The sequence below is a fragment of the Eumetopias jubatus genome, unplaced genomic scaffold (genome assembly GCF_037043125.1).
Source record: "Eumetopias jubatus isolate StellerSeaLion01/CBP00866 unplaced genomic scaffold, mEumJub1_p1.0 scaffold_4, whole genome shotgun sequence".
Taxonomy (NCBI): Eukaryota; Metazoa; Chordata; class Mammalia; order Carnivora; family Otariidae; genus Eumetopias; species Eumetopias jubatus.
Genome location: NW_028274810.1, coordinates 179,228,103 through 179,244,483, shown reverse-complemented (window position 1 = coordinate 179,244,483; position 16,381 = coordinate 179,228,103). Strand labels below are relative to the sequence as shown.

At 37.3% G+C, this 16,381-nt stretch overlaps 1 protein-coding gene and 1 pseudogene across 2 annotated transcripts in view; both read right to left on the bottom strand.

Annotated features, from left to right (window-relative positions):
- The window catches only part of TOX (thymocyte selection associated high mobility group box), a 298,896-nt gene that overhangs the window by 57,899 nt on the left and 224,616 nt on the right, over positions 1-16,381 (bottom strand). The gene's annotated exons all lie outside the window — the stretch shown is intronic.
- LOC114215128 (rRNA-processing protein FCF1 homolog pseudogene) lies at positions 910-1,462 on the bottom strand (annotated as a pseudogene).

Here is a 16,381-nt window from a genome sequence, read left to right as displayed (position 1 = left end):
GATAATGAAATTACTATTGGAGAAGAAAACATGTTCATTTAGAACATATGGGCCACATGTTCTAATTTTAATTTGGACAAATATCTTCAATTTTTTTGATTTTTCAATGTCCACTAACATAGACCCACTCAACTAATAATTAGGTTTTAATAGTGACTAATTTTAAAGCACTAATGCTAACATTTTGAATTATCTGTCATTTACAGGTTTAACATCTATAAAATATATGTTGAAATTAGATAATTATAGCACAAAAAGTTAAAATGGATCATAATTCTGCATGATTATAACCCTGTGTGATAATGACATAAATTTAGGTTTCAATAATAAAAAATAGCAAATATACCTTTCACATTTTAAATCTATTTCTCCAGGAAATTACATTTAGTACAACTGATTTGAATTGGTCTATACCTGACAGGCAGGTAACTGTCCACACCACCAATCAGTCTCAACTGCTCAGTGCTAGCCTTTGGTAACTGTGGGTTGTTGTTGCTCTTTTATGTGAGCAGTCATCTGATTTATACAAAGATGTAACAAAATTTAAAATGATACAAAATATCAATTTCAAAACAACATCAAAAATTGAGTGTATTGGGGCGCCTGGGTGGCTCAGTCGGCTAAGCATCTGCCTTCAGCTCAGGTCATGATCCCAGGGTCCTGGGATTGAACCCCACGTCAGGCTCCCTGCTCAGCGGGGAGCCAGCTTCCCCTCTCCCTCTGCTGCTCTCTCTGCTTGTGCTCTCTCTCTCAAATAAATAAATAAAATCTTTTTTAAAAAAGTGAATGTATTTACCCATACTCAGCTCATAACAGCGCAAATAGGTCATTGGACTGATGTATGCTATAGTATATTGCTATATGAACTGGCAATGGAAAAAGTTGGTGGAGGAAGGCAGAGGAACATAATCATCTGGCTCCACAATCATCTGGCATCTGCTCAGTGTTGTATCTGTGGTTAGAAATGATGGGAACTCTGGAGATCTTCCCATTCTTTGTTTAAGGTCACGGTCAACTGTGCCCACAATGTAACACCTAGGCTGACTTACTCTCTGTACTAAATGGTCGTCTGCATAGGTTCCTTTGTGTGGCATGATAATAATTCAAATCTTGAATCCTTGGCAATCCTTAGAGCCACTTGATCCTTTTGCCCCTATTTCTCAATTTCAGCCATCACAGTCAGTTATAGAAGTTATACAAGATACACTTGGCATATGGAGTAGTCCCTCATTGACTGTACTAAGTCAAGTTTGACTTTAATGGAAAGGTTGATAAAGTAGGTATCAACCATGATGTGGTAAGGTGTGCCCAGCTGTGTGTGATATTGGAAGAATAAGCAGGAAAGATATTGGAAGACTTCTTTTTCCTTGAGTGCACTGGGATCTTGCTTTTCTTTCTTTTTAGGTTTCAATCTATCCTTCTCATTAAGCCTCTGATCTCAGAGACTAAGCATTGGCTTCATGGTCAAATACTTCCTCACTTTCTTTTGCTTCCCCGTTCATGAAGCACTCTTCTTTCTGGTAATTGTGTTCTTAAGTTCTTTTATTAATTATATCTACGACTTACTGGTCCTCCTTGATATACTAAGCACAGAGCCCTGTTTAACCCTCACAATAACCAGGTGAGACCATCACACCCATGAAGGACCAAAGGCTCAGTGAGGGGGATCCTTCAGCTATTCAATAAGTGGACCAGCTGGAATTTGTCACAAGCCGCTTGACCTCCAAGCCTGTATCATTACCATGGCATCTCTGTTATTGATCCAGTATGTGAACTGATATTTTTAGATGTGCTTTTTAACAAAGGATGGTTGGAAGAGCTTGCTGGGGAAGACGCAGCTAGAACCTCAAACGACTGACTTTAAAGCGCTGATGCTTTGGGTAGGAAATTCAGCTGGAAATGTGTTACTGAACACTTGCTCTGTGCCTGGTACTATGATAGGTCGTAGGGGAAATAATGGCCGATAAGACCATCCCTATGATCGAAGAGCTCACGGGGTAGGGAGACATACTGTAATACAAGTCAGGGGGCATTAGCTGCCATAACCAAAAACGCACTGCTATATAGACTTGCAGAGGACGAAGTGTGATTTCCGCCGGGACTGAAATGTGCAAATAATGTTGCAACAGGGAGTCTGTCTGCAATGATTGAAACTGCTGTGAGCGCCGTGGAGAACTAAGGATGCTTTTTAAACAAAACAATCACACAAAAGCAGAAATAGACCAATAAAAACAGAAAACAAGCTGATGGTTGCCAGAGGTGGAGCAGATGCGCAAAATGGTGAACTCTGAATGGAGTGGCGGATACGGGCTTCCAGTTATGGAATGAGTAAGTCAGGGGGCGGGGGTTGGGGGGTGAAAAGCACAGCACAGGGAATACAGTCAATGGTACCGTTTTGGCATTGTATGGTGACAGGTGGCAGCTAGCTTGTGGCGAGCCCAGCATAACGTATAGACTTGTCCAATCACTCTGCTGGACCCTGAAGCTAACGTGACATCGTGTGTCAACTATACTTCAATAACAAAATGCTTTTTAAATAGGAAGACATTTGAAAAGTGGGAATAAATGGGACTTGAGCTCTGAAGGCAATACAATGAACACTAAGATACATCATTTGATTATTGGACAGTCAACTCTACTTGCTATAGTTTCACAAAAGTGACGGTTTGTCTAAGATACTGTGAAAAAATTGAACAAAACTAAAATCATCGTGTGGCTTTTCCACTCAATTAACCTTAACCATTCAGTACACAATCAAATCATATTTTTAAAAAACTGTGACTGAGAGCAATCTGATAGTTTGGTTTCTGCTTGGGAATTAGCAATTTGAGTGTCCCGTGTTTTACCTTTAAGTTTTAGGATTGCTAGAGACTTTGTAGTTTCAAATCTATCTGTCAAAATATTCTGAAGTATCAAGTTGTTCTAACTGAAAGAAGCCCATGAAACACACTAACAGTTGATGCTACTTTAGCAGAGAGACCATTTTATCAAACCCTAAATATGGGCCTATAGTTTCAAAAAGAACTTGGGTTTTTACACTGGGTCCTGAAAAACATTTATGGGCACACCAACATAGTCATTTGGATTGGGATCTCTGCAACATTCCTTTCATTAGTTACCAATGTTGCCACATAAACTATGCTTTCCTTGAACCACTGACTCAAACACTTTGATCAAAACTTTTCTTAAAAAAAATAAAAAAAAACAACTTTTCTTGATATTTGCCCCACTTGTCAATCAGTGCCATTCACCTGTTAGTGACGGATATTATGGAAGGAAAAAGAAAAATAAAACACTCTGCAAGGGAGGTGAGAAGGCACAAGTTTTCTGTGGTCTAGGCCGGGCTCCTGGATTAATTATGTGAATGCTTCACAACTCTCTGAGACAAAAAGGAAAAGTACAAGGAATATAAGACAGATGCGCTGTGGGGAATGAGTGCTGAGTGGACATCATTTGCCTAAAAATATATTTCCTTCCCCTCTCCTAGTAAAAGACTAAATGGATGCTTGATGGGTTTATGAGGGCTGGTATCGGGAACTTTTAACAGAAAAGGAGATCTTTCTGCACATTACATTCAATTTTTGATGAAGACAACTTTTTCCACCTGCTTAATCACTAAGTGGTGTCTCTCCTACTTGTTCTCCCTGAAGAATGGGTTGGCTGGGACTCTGGGGAGCCGTTGACCTTAAAGCACAGTAGGTGGTGCTTGCTAGGACATGGCCTACAAAGAATTCATCCACATGACGGTGATGAATCCATGTTAGATTATAATAATTCTAATGTGGACCCTGCCCCGACAGGGAGGCTATCTTAGAATAAGAATTCAATTAAGTTAGCAGTAGATCTCAATATTCATGCCCATAATCTGGGTAACATCATTTCAGTAAAATGTCTAAAAATTCCCAGGAAAGTGGGTGTCCTTTTTAATTAAAATTTAATTTAGTGTCTTGGCATTTTGTTTTGTTTTAATTCTTTCTGAAAACTGTTCTAGAGCGACTTTGACTACTTTTCTGCCCCAGTTCAACACCTGATTCTAAATGAAATGGAATAAATATTCGTTTTATCATGAATCTTGAAGGATTTCAAGAACATGAATTTTTCTCTCAATAATCCTTTTGCCATTTTGTAGCTGTGGAATATGGACTTATTGTTCGCTGATCTGTGGACATACCCTTTCTGGTGAATGCATTTTTTTGGTAAAGATTTATTTATTTATTAGAGAGAGAGAGCATGAGTGGGAGGGGCAGAGGGAGAGGGAAAAAGAAACTGAAGCAGACTCCCTGCGGATTATGGAGCCTGAAATCATGACCTGAGTAGAAATCAAGAGTTGGAGGCTTAATATCGCTCAGGCACTCCTAGTGAATGCATTTCTGATCTTTAAAGTGCTATGTGCAAAAAGAAAAGTAAAATAAAATAAAGTAATAGTTAGCTGAGAAGTTTGGTTGGATTCTTGTTAATAAAGGTTTTAATCTGCCAGGGGGATTTTTTTTTTAAATTAGAAGTAATATTCAACTTGTTACTTTATTATTTTATTTCCTAAATTTTAGTAATAGCATTGACATATTTTGACAAGAAAAAAGGACTACCATCACCTCAGATAAAGCCTAAAAGTCTATTTTGAGGCTAAATCCATATACTAACAGAGCTATTTAAACAATAAAATCCTGTATCATAAAAGTTTTTACTTGCATATACTTACATAGAGATCGTTGTATGAGAAGCTACACTAACTGACATACTCATCAAGCTTTGGCTCAAAAGGAAAGAGCAACAGGAACAAAGTTCTGGACATTGGAAAGGATGAATTTTTGTAGGATTGGCTTAATTGCTAAGCTGATGAACCCCAAACATTTCAATGCCACCAGAATAAAAATTATTTAGTATGAGAACTTACTGCAACAAAGTTACTGATAAGAACAGCTGTCCTATTAGAATTTACTTTTGGACACCTCAACTTTTATTCTTTCTATTCTTTTCTTATGCAATGCCAGGGAAGAAGCTTAACTTAGTGCATTTTTTTCCCAAATGATACCTTGCATCTGGAAGAAGTGTTGATTGGCAGAGTGGCGGTTTTGAATATAATTAGAATCTTACTCACTGGTCAGTTATGTATATTGATACTTGCAACTCTGCTGTCCTTTATTCCCTGATAATAAAATAACCCAAATAGCAATGTTGAATCAAGGGGCTGTTAAGAATGTTAAATATAGGTGCCACTGCAAGGCAGGATATTTCTTGTAAGTTATGAAAAATGCACTTTGCTCATGGGTAAAATGTAGTTTAAGGATATGGAAATAAGTTCATGGTTTTTCTATACTGTATTTACAATTTTGTGTCTAAAACATAGTTAATATCTCTAGCATAATTATATGACCACAAGAGACAGCTCCAATAAATGGGAAAAAATCTCAATTATATTGATCGACTGAAGGAAAAGAGAAAAACTCATATCATTGAAGTTTAGAGCCTATTACAAGGAAGCAAGAAGAATATCTACCCTGCAGTTTTTAAATTTAAAACAATCTGATCATTTTTCTGCATCTACATTTTATAGAAGCTAATAGAATTTTTCAGTTACAATTTATTTTCTAAAGAAAAAAATTGTTCTCAGAAAAGACAGAAGTCAGAACCTTAAAAAAAAAAGTGTATTATATTTTATTTCCCCTTTCACAGGCCCGGGGTATTTTAGTTGAGGACTATAAATATTTGTATTTTAATGTTTTCCTTCTTAAATGAAACAGTTAGGGAGATAGCTTTTGGGGGACTTATGTTTCTTGCATCCCCCCACCAGAACTTTCCTTGGATGCTCACTGCATGTTACACAGATGCAGCGGTGGCCTGGATTTGATGGGGGAGGAGGGGAGGGGGAGCAACAGAGGAGGGGGTGGGGGGCACTGGAGGAAGTAAAGGGACAGGGGTCCAGATGAACAAGGCTCTACCCTTCGGTCTCTCAAGGGCAACCTCCTCAGAGAGATTTGCCCTGATAAGCAGTTGAATACAGAACCATTTGGTAAAGCTCCAAGCTCTCCCAGAGAGTTCTGGCTATTGTTTGTGGATTCTCATGCTAGTTTTCATGCCAGGAAATTATGGTACAGAATTACCAACTGACAATGGGCCACTTTGACTGGCTTTTCTGTGGGTAGACTGATGAGAAAGTTATTTCTTGTAAGTCCCAGGTGATTATTAAATAATTAATAGAGGATCAAGAATGGAGGGGTCTTCATCCACCAAACATGACAGAAATTTTTGGGTAAGGTGAGACTAAAACCATGACTCCTAGTCTTCAAAAATTTTCAAATTCTAGGGTAAAATCCTTCTAAGATACTTAAAGATTAGTATTTAGAATTTCTCAACATACTAAAAACTTAAGAAAGAACTCAATGAAAATAAAAGTACAACAATAAAATTTGTGAAATGCAGCAAAAGCAGTGTGTTGACGGAAACTTATACCATTAAATACATGTATTAGACAAGAAGAAAGGTCTAAAATTAATAACCTAAGTGTTTCATCTTAAATCAGAGAAGGGGGCGCCTGGGTGGCTCAGTCGTTAAGCGTCTGCCTTCAGCTCAGGTCATGATCCCAGGGTCCTGGGATCGAGTCCCACATCAAGCTCCCTGCTCTGCGGGAAGCCTGCTTCTCCCTCTCCCACTCCCCCTGCTTGTGTTCCTGCTCTCGCTATGTCTCTCTCTGTTAAATAAATAAATAAATAAATAATCTTAAAAAAAAAAAGAAATCAGAGAAGGAAAAGCAATTTGAGCCTAAACCTAGGAGAAGAAAAGAAATAATAGAAATTAAAGGTGAAATCAACAAAATTGACAACAAAAACAATAGAAAAAAAATCAACAAAGCCAAAAACTGGTTCTTTGAGAAATCAATAAAATTAATAAACCACTGGACAGGCTGACTAACAAAAAAAATTTGAGGACACTAATTACTATACCAGATATGGAAAAGGAGTCATCCCTACTGATGCCAAACACATTAAAAGGATGATAAAGTAATGATATGAAAACCTCTAGACTCACACATTCAATAATTTAGATGAAATGGAACAACTCCTTGAGATTCAAAAACTACCAAAACTCATACAAAGAAAAATAGATAACCCAAATAAGCCTGTATCTATTAAATAAATTAACCAATAATTAACAATGTTCCAAAAAGAATCACCAGGTCTGTGTAGTTTCTAACAAATATTTGTGGAAGAAATTATACCAATTCTCCATAATATCTCCAGAAACAGAGGAAACACTTCCTAACCCATGTTACAAGACCTCAAATTTCCTAATATCACTATAGATTAAAAACCTGACAAGAAAACTACAGACCAATAACTCTCATAAAGATAAATGAAAAAATCTTCAATAAAATACTTACAAGTTGACTCTAATGATGTATAACAAGAATACATACCACAAACAAGTAGAATTTATTCTAAATATGCAAAGCTAGCTCAACATTACAAAATCTATCCACGTAATCCAACACATCTCCAGGCTAAAGAAAGTGGGGGGGGGGATAAAAATTGATGTTAAAGGTACAAACTTGTATCAAGTAGTAAATAAGCCACAGTGATCGAATGCACAGTATAATGAATATCGGCAATATTGTACTATAATTATGTGATGTGATAAATATTACCACAATGGCAATCATATTGTAATATATAATGTATTAAAGTAACACATTTTGCACCTTAAATTTACACTATGTTATATGTCAAACATATTCAATGAAAAAATAGGCTAAAAAAATCATATGATCCTATTAATAGATGCAGAAAAGGCATGTGACAAAATCTAAACCCATTAATGATAAAAAAATCTTTAGCAAAATAGGAATAGGAAGGAACTTAACTTCATTTTAAAAATCTACAAAGACCTTTCATCTAACATCATATTCAATGGTGAAAAACTGGATGTTTTCTCCTTAAAACTGGAAACAAGGCAAAGATGTCCCTTTCACCACTCTTATTTAATGTTATACTGAAAGTCCTAGCTAATGCAATAGGACAATAAAAGGAAATAAAGGACTATACAGCTCAGAAAGAAAGAAAGAAAGAAAACCGTCTCAATTTGCAGGTGACATGATTGTCTATGAAGAAAATCCCAAAGATTCAACAACAACAACAACAATAACAAGAAACCTCTTCAAAATAATAAGCAAGTAAAGTAAGTATGGAGGATTTGATGCTTTGCTATATATGAGCAGTGAAAAATTGGAATTTGAAACTTAGAAAAAGTTACTTACATAGCATCCCAAGAATGAGATATTTAGGTATAAATGTAACAAAACATATACAGGATCTACATACAGAAAACTATGAACACTGAAGAAAGAAGAAAAAAATAAATGAGATCTAAATAACTGGAGAGACATTCTGTGTTCAAGGATTGAAAGACTCAATATTGTTAAGATTTCAGTTCCTCTCAACTTGATCTATAGATCCAACATAATCCCAATCAAATCTCAGCAATCCATTTTATAGACATAAGAACACTTCATAGATATAAGAAGTTTACATGGAAAACAAAGGACCTAGAAGAGCCAACAGAATACTGAAGAAGAACAAAGTTGGAAGACTCAGGCTACCTGATTTCAAGACTTACTATCAAGCTACAGTAATGAAGATAGAATGGTACTGGCAAAAGAATAGACACATGGATCAGTGGAACAGAATAGATAGGCCAGAAATAGATCCATACAAATATAGTCACTGATCCTTGGCAAAAGAGCAAAGGCAATTCAATGGAGAAATAACATCTTTTCAACAAATGATGCTGGAACTATTAGACATACATATGCAAAAGAAAAAATGTATGAGATGTTTCATTCAGTACTAGAGGGAATGGAAAATGGTACACTACTTTGGAAGACATTTTGACAGTTTCTTAGAAAATTAACATAGTGTTACCAAACAATTTAGTGATCACAATCCTAGGTAATTACCCAATTGATATGAAAACCTATGACCCCCCAAGAACATGCACACAAATATTTGTAGCAGATTTAGTCATAATCACAAAAAAAATCCTTTAGTAGGTGAATGGATAAATAAAATCTAGTATATCCATACAATGGAATATTTTTCAGTGATAAAAATAAATGAGCTATAGAGCCATGAAAAAACATGAGTGAATCTTAAATGTATATTGCTAAGTGAAAGAAGCCAGTGTATTTTCAATTATATAACATTCTGAAAAAGGCAAAACTAGATAGACCGTAAACACAGATGGTCGGCTGTTCAGGAAGAAGAGGTGATTAAATAGATAAAACAAAGGGAATTTTTTTAGGGCAGTAAAACTATCCTGTATGATGTTGTAATGGTGGATATAGGACATTACGCATTTGCCAAAACCTATAGAACTTTACGGCACACAAAGTAAATCTTCATGTATGCAAATTAAAAAAATATTTAGGAGGTTGGGGAATCCCAGAATGGAATGAAGAATAGGACAAAAGAGTCTTTATGTATTGCAAATCTATGAAACAATCTCAGTAAGGAGATGGGTAAGAAGTTGCTGACCTAAGTAACTTTGGACATGAGTAGTCTATCAGACAAAAGGCAAAAGGAACTGTGTGTTAGCACTGTATCCTAGCTGATAAAGTTGTTTCCCACAGGAGTATGGGTTACTAATTCTGATACTGCTATAGATGGTACCTGGAATGGGACAATAAAGTAAATGAAGAGTGGACAGTGGGGCCAGGCTTCTCACTGTTGTTGTGGGAGGTTACAGATAAGCAAGGGCAGAAGGCTCTGTGGCAATGGATTAGAGTTAAAGACACCAGTATGAAGTACTATTTAGCTTATTATAGACACAGATGGCTACATACACAAGCCTTTATAGATGTGTGTATAAATACAGGTTAATATTCATGCATATAGCCCCCTGCTCTGTCAGCTGAGAGAGGTCCTGGGAGCAGTGAAGCCCCAGTTAGCAGTGAGCCTACTGAGTGCCCAGATCTGAGTTTCTGATACCATTCTCTAATAAAAGGAACAAGGGCTCCTTGGAGAAAAGGCTGGTTCTAGGACAGGAACAGAAAATATATAAGATGAACCTGCAGTATTTTGTAGTGACAGAAAATAAGAAAGTGTCCAAAATACAAACACACACACACACACACACACACACACACACACACACACACAGAGTCATGGGTGTTTGTTAGAGGGATACAGAAGCCAACTGGAAGAGCTCCCAATAGCCAAGCTGGAACAATTTGAGATGATAGATAGATAGATACATACATACATACATAGATAAACAGATAAAATAGTATTAGATTATAACCCAAAGTATAAAAATAAATACCCATGAGTTCATAATGAAAAAAGTAAATGAATGGATAAATAAACAAATGGGAGAGAATAGACAAGTCTCCAATGCAGAAGAATTTCAAATAATTTATATAGATACTCACCTTCAAGGCTGGGGATCATAACTCCCCACTCCTTAAATGTGAGCTGCGCAAAATAACTTTCTTGCAAAGGATGCAATATGATAAGGGAGAATTAAAAAAAAAAAAAAACAGTATCTCTACAGTGCAGAGACCTGACAAACACTACTTCAGCCCCATGATCAAGGTTACCATCAACCATGATAAGTTATACTGATAATACGAACCCTTGGCATGATCTGATGAGAATGGTACTTTATGGTTTCCTTCTGGAACCACATTACTCCAATGTAATCATGAAAAAAAACATCAGATGGATCCTGGTCAAGGGACATTCTACAAAATACCTGACAATACTTCTTAAAACTGTCAAAGTTGTCAAAAACAAGGAAAATCTGAGAAATTCCCACAGCCCAAGAGGAGCCTAAGGAGATATGACAATGAAACATAATGTGCTATCCTGGATGGTATCCTGGGGACACAGAAAGGAGACATTAGGGAAAAGCTGAGGATATCTAAATAAAGTATGGACTTTAGATAAGAATCATGTATCAATATGAGTTCATTATATGTGACAAGTGTACCATACTCACATAAGATGTAAATAATAGGGGCAACTAGGTCTGGGGTATGTAGGGACCTTCTGTACTATCTTCACAATAATTTAGTAAATTAATAACTTCTCTAAAATAAAAATTTTTTGTTGTGTTGTTTAAACTGGTCTAGTTTTACTGCTAGTAGCTGAGCTATACGCTAACCAAGAATCAGATATATTAGTTCCCAAACCTGTTTGTGCCATCATACTTATTAATGCCATTGCAACATTTATTCAAATAACATACAAACTGATTAAATCTGCATGCATGCAAAGAGAATTGTTTCTGTATAAATCAAATTTAATGCTCTGGAAAGACTGAATAAAGATATGCTACTTAAAAACTTCCTGCCTAATTATGACAGAATGATACCATTAAAGATTTTAAAAAATATTGCAAGCATGTATAAAGAATCTTCCTTCAGGTTGTCTCATAAGAATCTTTAACTTCTTGCACTGTTTTAAAGAAATTGAAAGAGAAAATATGAAAGAGTTTTATGGCTATGATTCATACTACAAATTGCACACAGGGCTGTGATCATAAGCCCAACACTGAGAGAACCTTGGTCCTCCCCCAAAATGACTCGATATTGACTTGCTCATCTGCTCTTGGGGCCAAGTAACTATTGTGTCCTGATCTTTCTACTACCTTCCAAAAATCTTAGTTGGATGTAGAAAGAAGTTCTCTGCAGATTACAATCTCACATGCATGAATCATGGTGAGGCTGAAAATGTTAGCCCTGGAATTTTGTCAGCCTCCCCTCCCACCAAGTGCTCACTGTGCTGGCATTGGTTGGGAGTGTTCAAAAATAAGGTGCTAAAACTTCTACTAAACATCTGTGGAAGATACTAGTAACATACTGCATACTAGTACAGATCTTCTTCGATAAACCACAAGTCAAAAATGCATTTAACCCCCAACCTACCAAACATCACAGCCTAGCCTAGCCTACCTTAAAAGTGCTCCAAACACTTAGAGTAGCCCACAGTTGGGCAAAATCATCTAACATAAAGCCTATTCTCTAATAAAGTGTTGAATACTTCATGCAATTTATTGAATACTGTACTGAAAGTGAAAAACAGAATGGTTGTATGGGTACAGAATGGTTGTAAGTGTATCAGTGGTTGACCGGCACGATCATGTGACTGTGGCCACTGCCCCTGCCCAGCATCTCGAGGGAGGATTGTACGATGTATCGCTAGCCTGGAAAATGATTCAAACTCAAAATTCCAAGTACAATTTCTATTGAACGTGTATTGCTTTTGTACCATCATATAGTCAAAAAATCCAATTTTACTTATTTGAGAGAGAGAGAGCAAGAGAGCGTGGTGAGGGGCAGAGGGAGAAGCAGACTCCCTGCTGAGCAAGAAGCCCGATGCAGGGCTCGATGTGGGGCTTGATCCTGGGACCCAGGGATCATGACCTGAGCCGAAGGCAGAGGCTTAACCGACCGAGCCACCCAGGCACCCTAGTTGAAAAATCTTAAGTTGTACCATCGTAGGTTGGGAACTGTGTGTATACTAGTAGAATATCTGACTGTGTTTGTTCTTTGCTCTTTTTCTTTCTTAAGGTTTTATTTATTTATTTGAGCGAGAGAGATACAAAGAGAGGGCACAAGTGGGAGAGGGGCAGAGGGAGAGGGAGAAACAGGCTCCCTGCTGAGCGGAGAGCCCGATGTGGGGATCGATCCCAGGACCCTGGGATCATGACCTGAGCTGGAGGCAGACGCTTAACGGACTAAGCCACCCAGGCACCCCTGTTCTTTGCTCTTGAGGGAGACTCTACTGAGCTGTCTAGCTGCTGAGAGTTTCCATGAATACTGGCTATTTCTCCTCCACAATCTGTTTAAGGGCAGAAACCAGGAATTTCTTGAGTGACTTGTCACTTCTGAAAAGAACACATAACATGAATGCCTGGCTTTTCTCACCATGACAGATGAAGACCTATTATTGGCCAAGTGTTACAGGATGTGGACCCTATCATCAATCACATCGAAGACAAACAAATTTCGAGAGTGTTCTTTTTACCTGACTAGTGAGTCTACTGTGAGGGACTTCATCCGTCTATGCCTGGCATACATTCTACGGGTTTTCTAAGTGCTGTAAGTGTATTAATGAGTCCATCCATGTTTTTGTTTTCCCTGGTTGATTTTTAAACTTTGCTATTAAAATTTTCTTAAGGGAAATTTTTTTCATTTCCACAGAAATACAGGAGTGCCTTTTCAGAATGATGGAATTTTTATTTTGTTTTGGAGAAGGAAAAGTGTGAAGGGTGTTTTGAGTGTGTGTGGGTAGATGGTGGTAGGAATATATGTGTTCCCAAGAACATTTTGGCTTCCTAAACACTTTGTGAGCACTAAGGTAATGCTGGTTTCTGGAATCACCTACTTGAGATATTTCTGAGCCAAGATTCAAAAGCCAGAGCCAAGAATGAGAATCATGTACTATTTATTGAGAGAAGAAAGTCTATTTGTATTAGACCCAATCCCCAAAGAGGGATGTCTAAAAATGGCAAAAAATATTGCAAAATGTTGAAGGCAAAATTAATTTTTATTTACTTGTATTTACTACACAGATATGATGCCATTAAGAATGTTTAGGAGCAGAAAAGAAAGTTGCAAAGGATACAAAAGTATGCAGTGTGTCCAACACTGGAAGGCTGGACTCTGTTATCTCTAAGAACTCTGTAGATTGTGTCTTTATCTTTTCCACTCTGAAGCTCTAAGCATTCAAGAGGAGGATTCCTGAATTTCATTCGTCCCAGGAGCCAATGAGCACATAGAAGGCCTTTTGAGTCCAAACACAGTTTATAGTCCCTTTCAATAGTACTTTTTAGTGTTTAGGACTAAGTACAAGACCTTTCTGGTGGTGATTTCTGTCACTGCTTCTGCATCACACACAGAAAGCCTACTAAGGAGACATTCTTTTATTTTTTTACTTATTTATTTATTTGTTTGTTTGTTTGTTTATTTATTTATTTATTTTAAGTAGAGATAATGTTTCCTAACATGGTGAGCAAGCAGACATGTTATAGATTCTGCAATCAAAAACGTATCTTCCTTAGAAACTCTTCTGAAGTCATTTGAAGACCTTGGGGATGAAGATATGTGGGTTGTCTACCAAGAGAGGAATGTACTAGCACAGAGTAACTCAATATTTTGCACCTTCTCTCTGACATAAAGTTTCTCAAAGATGATGTTCTGGGGTCAGTGATTTTTTTTTCTTTTAAGGGCAGTCTCCGTGATAGTGTAGACTCAGAAAAGTGATTTTCTTTTAGAATAGTAAGACAGACAAAAAATAGAGCACTAATAAATTTAAAAGTCCACAACTTGGGCACATGGGTGGCTCAGTTGGTTAAACGTCCAACTCTTGATTTTGGCTCAGGTCATGATCTCCTTGTGAGAGCGAGTCCCGTGCTGGGCTCCGTACTCAGTGTGGAGTCGGCTTGAGATTCTCTCTCTCCCTCTGCTCCTCCCCCCTGCACTTCCTCGTTCTCAAATAAATAAATAAATCTTAAAAAAAATAAAGTCCGCAATTTATAATTTCATGGTTGTGCATTAGAATAATTTAAACCCAAATCGTCTGGTTAAATATCTTTAATATTTTTGGTGATACTCTTTGGCAGTTGGTTTTGTATCCAAAGGAGAGAAAAAGGCAAGAGCAGAGGGTGTAGCTCATGCCCTGGTGAAACTTTGGGAAGGATCAGAAGTTCTGGATTCTGCTCTAAGTTAGCCACAGTTAGCAAACACAAGTCGTCCCTGAGCTTCAGTTTTTGTTCTTTAAAATATGGGGGCATGACTAGGTGATTCCTGAAGTTTTCCTATTTGGGTACCGCGGTTCAACATATGTATATTGCATGAATTGCAAAAGAATGAATGTACAGCTTTAAGTCAGCTTCATCAAAGTTGTCACTGGTGCTTAAGACAGGCAGAACTAGCTCTCAAATTCTCCCAGATTATTCTTTTCCCTGTATGCTTAACCCAAAATAGTTAATAAAGTTTCCAAGAATGCCTCATTTTTCTGTCAGGTCATAATATTTAATTAATAAACTTGTTAAAGAGATAGATATTTCATACACTGAAACGTTTCCACAAAACACACATGGTCATGTACAGTTTGTTTTTTATGTCTTTTTTTTTTTAAAGAAAAGATTCTGCTGCTGATGTATTAAGGGGACGCTAAGTACCCCCGAATGAAAATACAGATATTTATTTAACAATATATGATAGAAATTGTGTGTGTGTGTGTACATACATATCAGTCTGAGTTTCATCATGAGAACAAAGTTGTTAAATAGGCCAATATTGGGTATTGGTGAGCCGAACAGAAAACGTTATGATTTGAGGTGGCCTATACAAGTTCCCCAGACTCAAAGTACCTTTGGTAAAAGGCATCTTTAAACAATCACTAATTTGTATTAGTATTTTCCTTTTTTCAAATGGGTGGGGGGTGGAAATGAGGCAACTGTAAATATATGAAGCCGGCCACAATCATTCATATCTCTGTTTGAATTACTTTAATCTGATTACTTTCCTCTTAAAGTTGATGGGATCAGTTTCACTGAGCAAATGTAATTTTGCTCAGGAGAGGAGGACAGGGGTCCTTTTCCGTGGGGCAAAAAAAGATACAGATGCCAGCCATGTGCGGCTAGCGGGTAGCATGAGGGGGTCTAGGAGCAGAAAAGAAGGACACTTGAAAGGCCGGGATAAAAACTCAAGTTTGAGGGGCGCCTGGGTGGCTCAGTCGTTAAGCGTCTGCCTTTGGCTCGGGTCATGGTCCCAGGGTCCTGGGATCGAGCCCTGCATTGGGCTCCCTACTCAGCGGGAAGCCTGCTTCTCCCTCTCCCACTCCCCCTGCTTGTGTTCCTGCTCTCGCTGTCTCTCTCTCTCTCTCTGTCAAATAAATAAATAAATAAAATCTTAAAAAAAAAAAACTCAAGTTTGAGCATTTTCATTCTACAATGATTCATGCCCGACACTGCTGGGTGGAAGGAAATAGTTACAACTTGGCCTAGCCAGTTCTATTTTTCTCCTGGAAATGCAAATAAACATGAACAATATACTTTCAGACATGCAGAGAATGTTCTGAATTCCAATTAGTAAAGTCTCTTCAGTATATTACATTTTGAACTTTTAGGAAGAGGCACATTAATAATTTAGCTTTGAAGTGAACTAAAGTGAAATGATGTAGAATTAAAAACATCACAAATGCTGCTGAAATATTTATGGAGACTGTATTTTGACTACAGGATCACATTTATAGAATGATTTATGCCCCAGTTTCTGAGATCTCAGTTTACAAAAGAAGTCAAAGCTGAAACCAAATTTCACAACTGTGTTTCTCATTACAAGAAGATTTTCCATGTGTCTTCCTTTTTATTAATTATT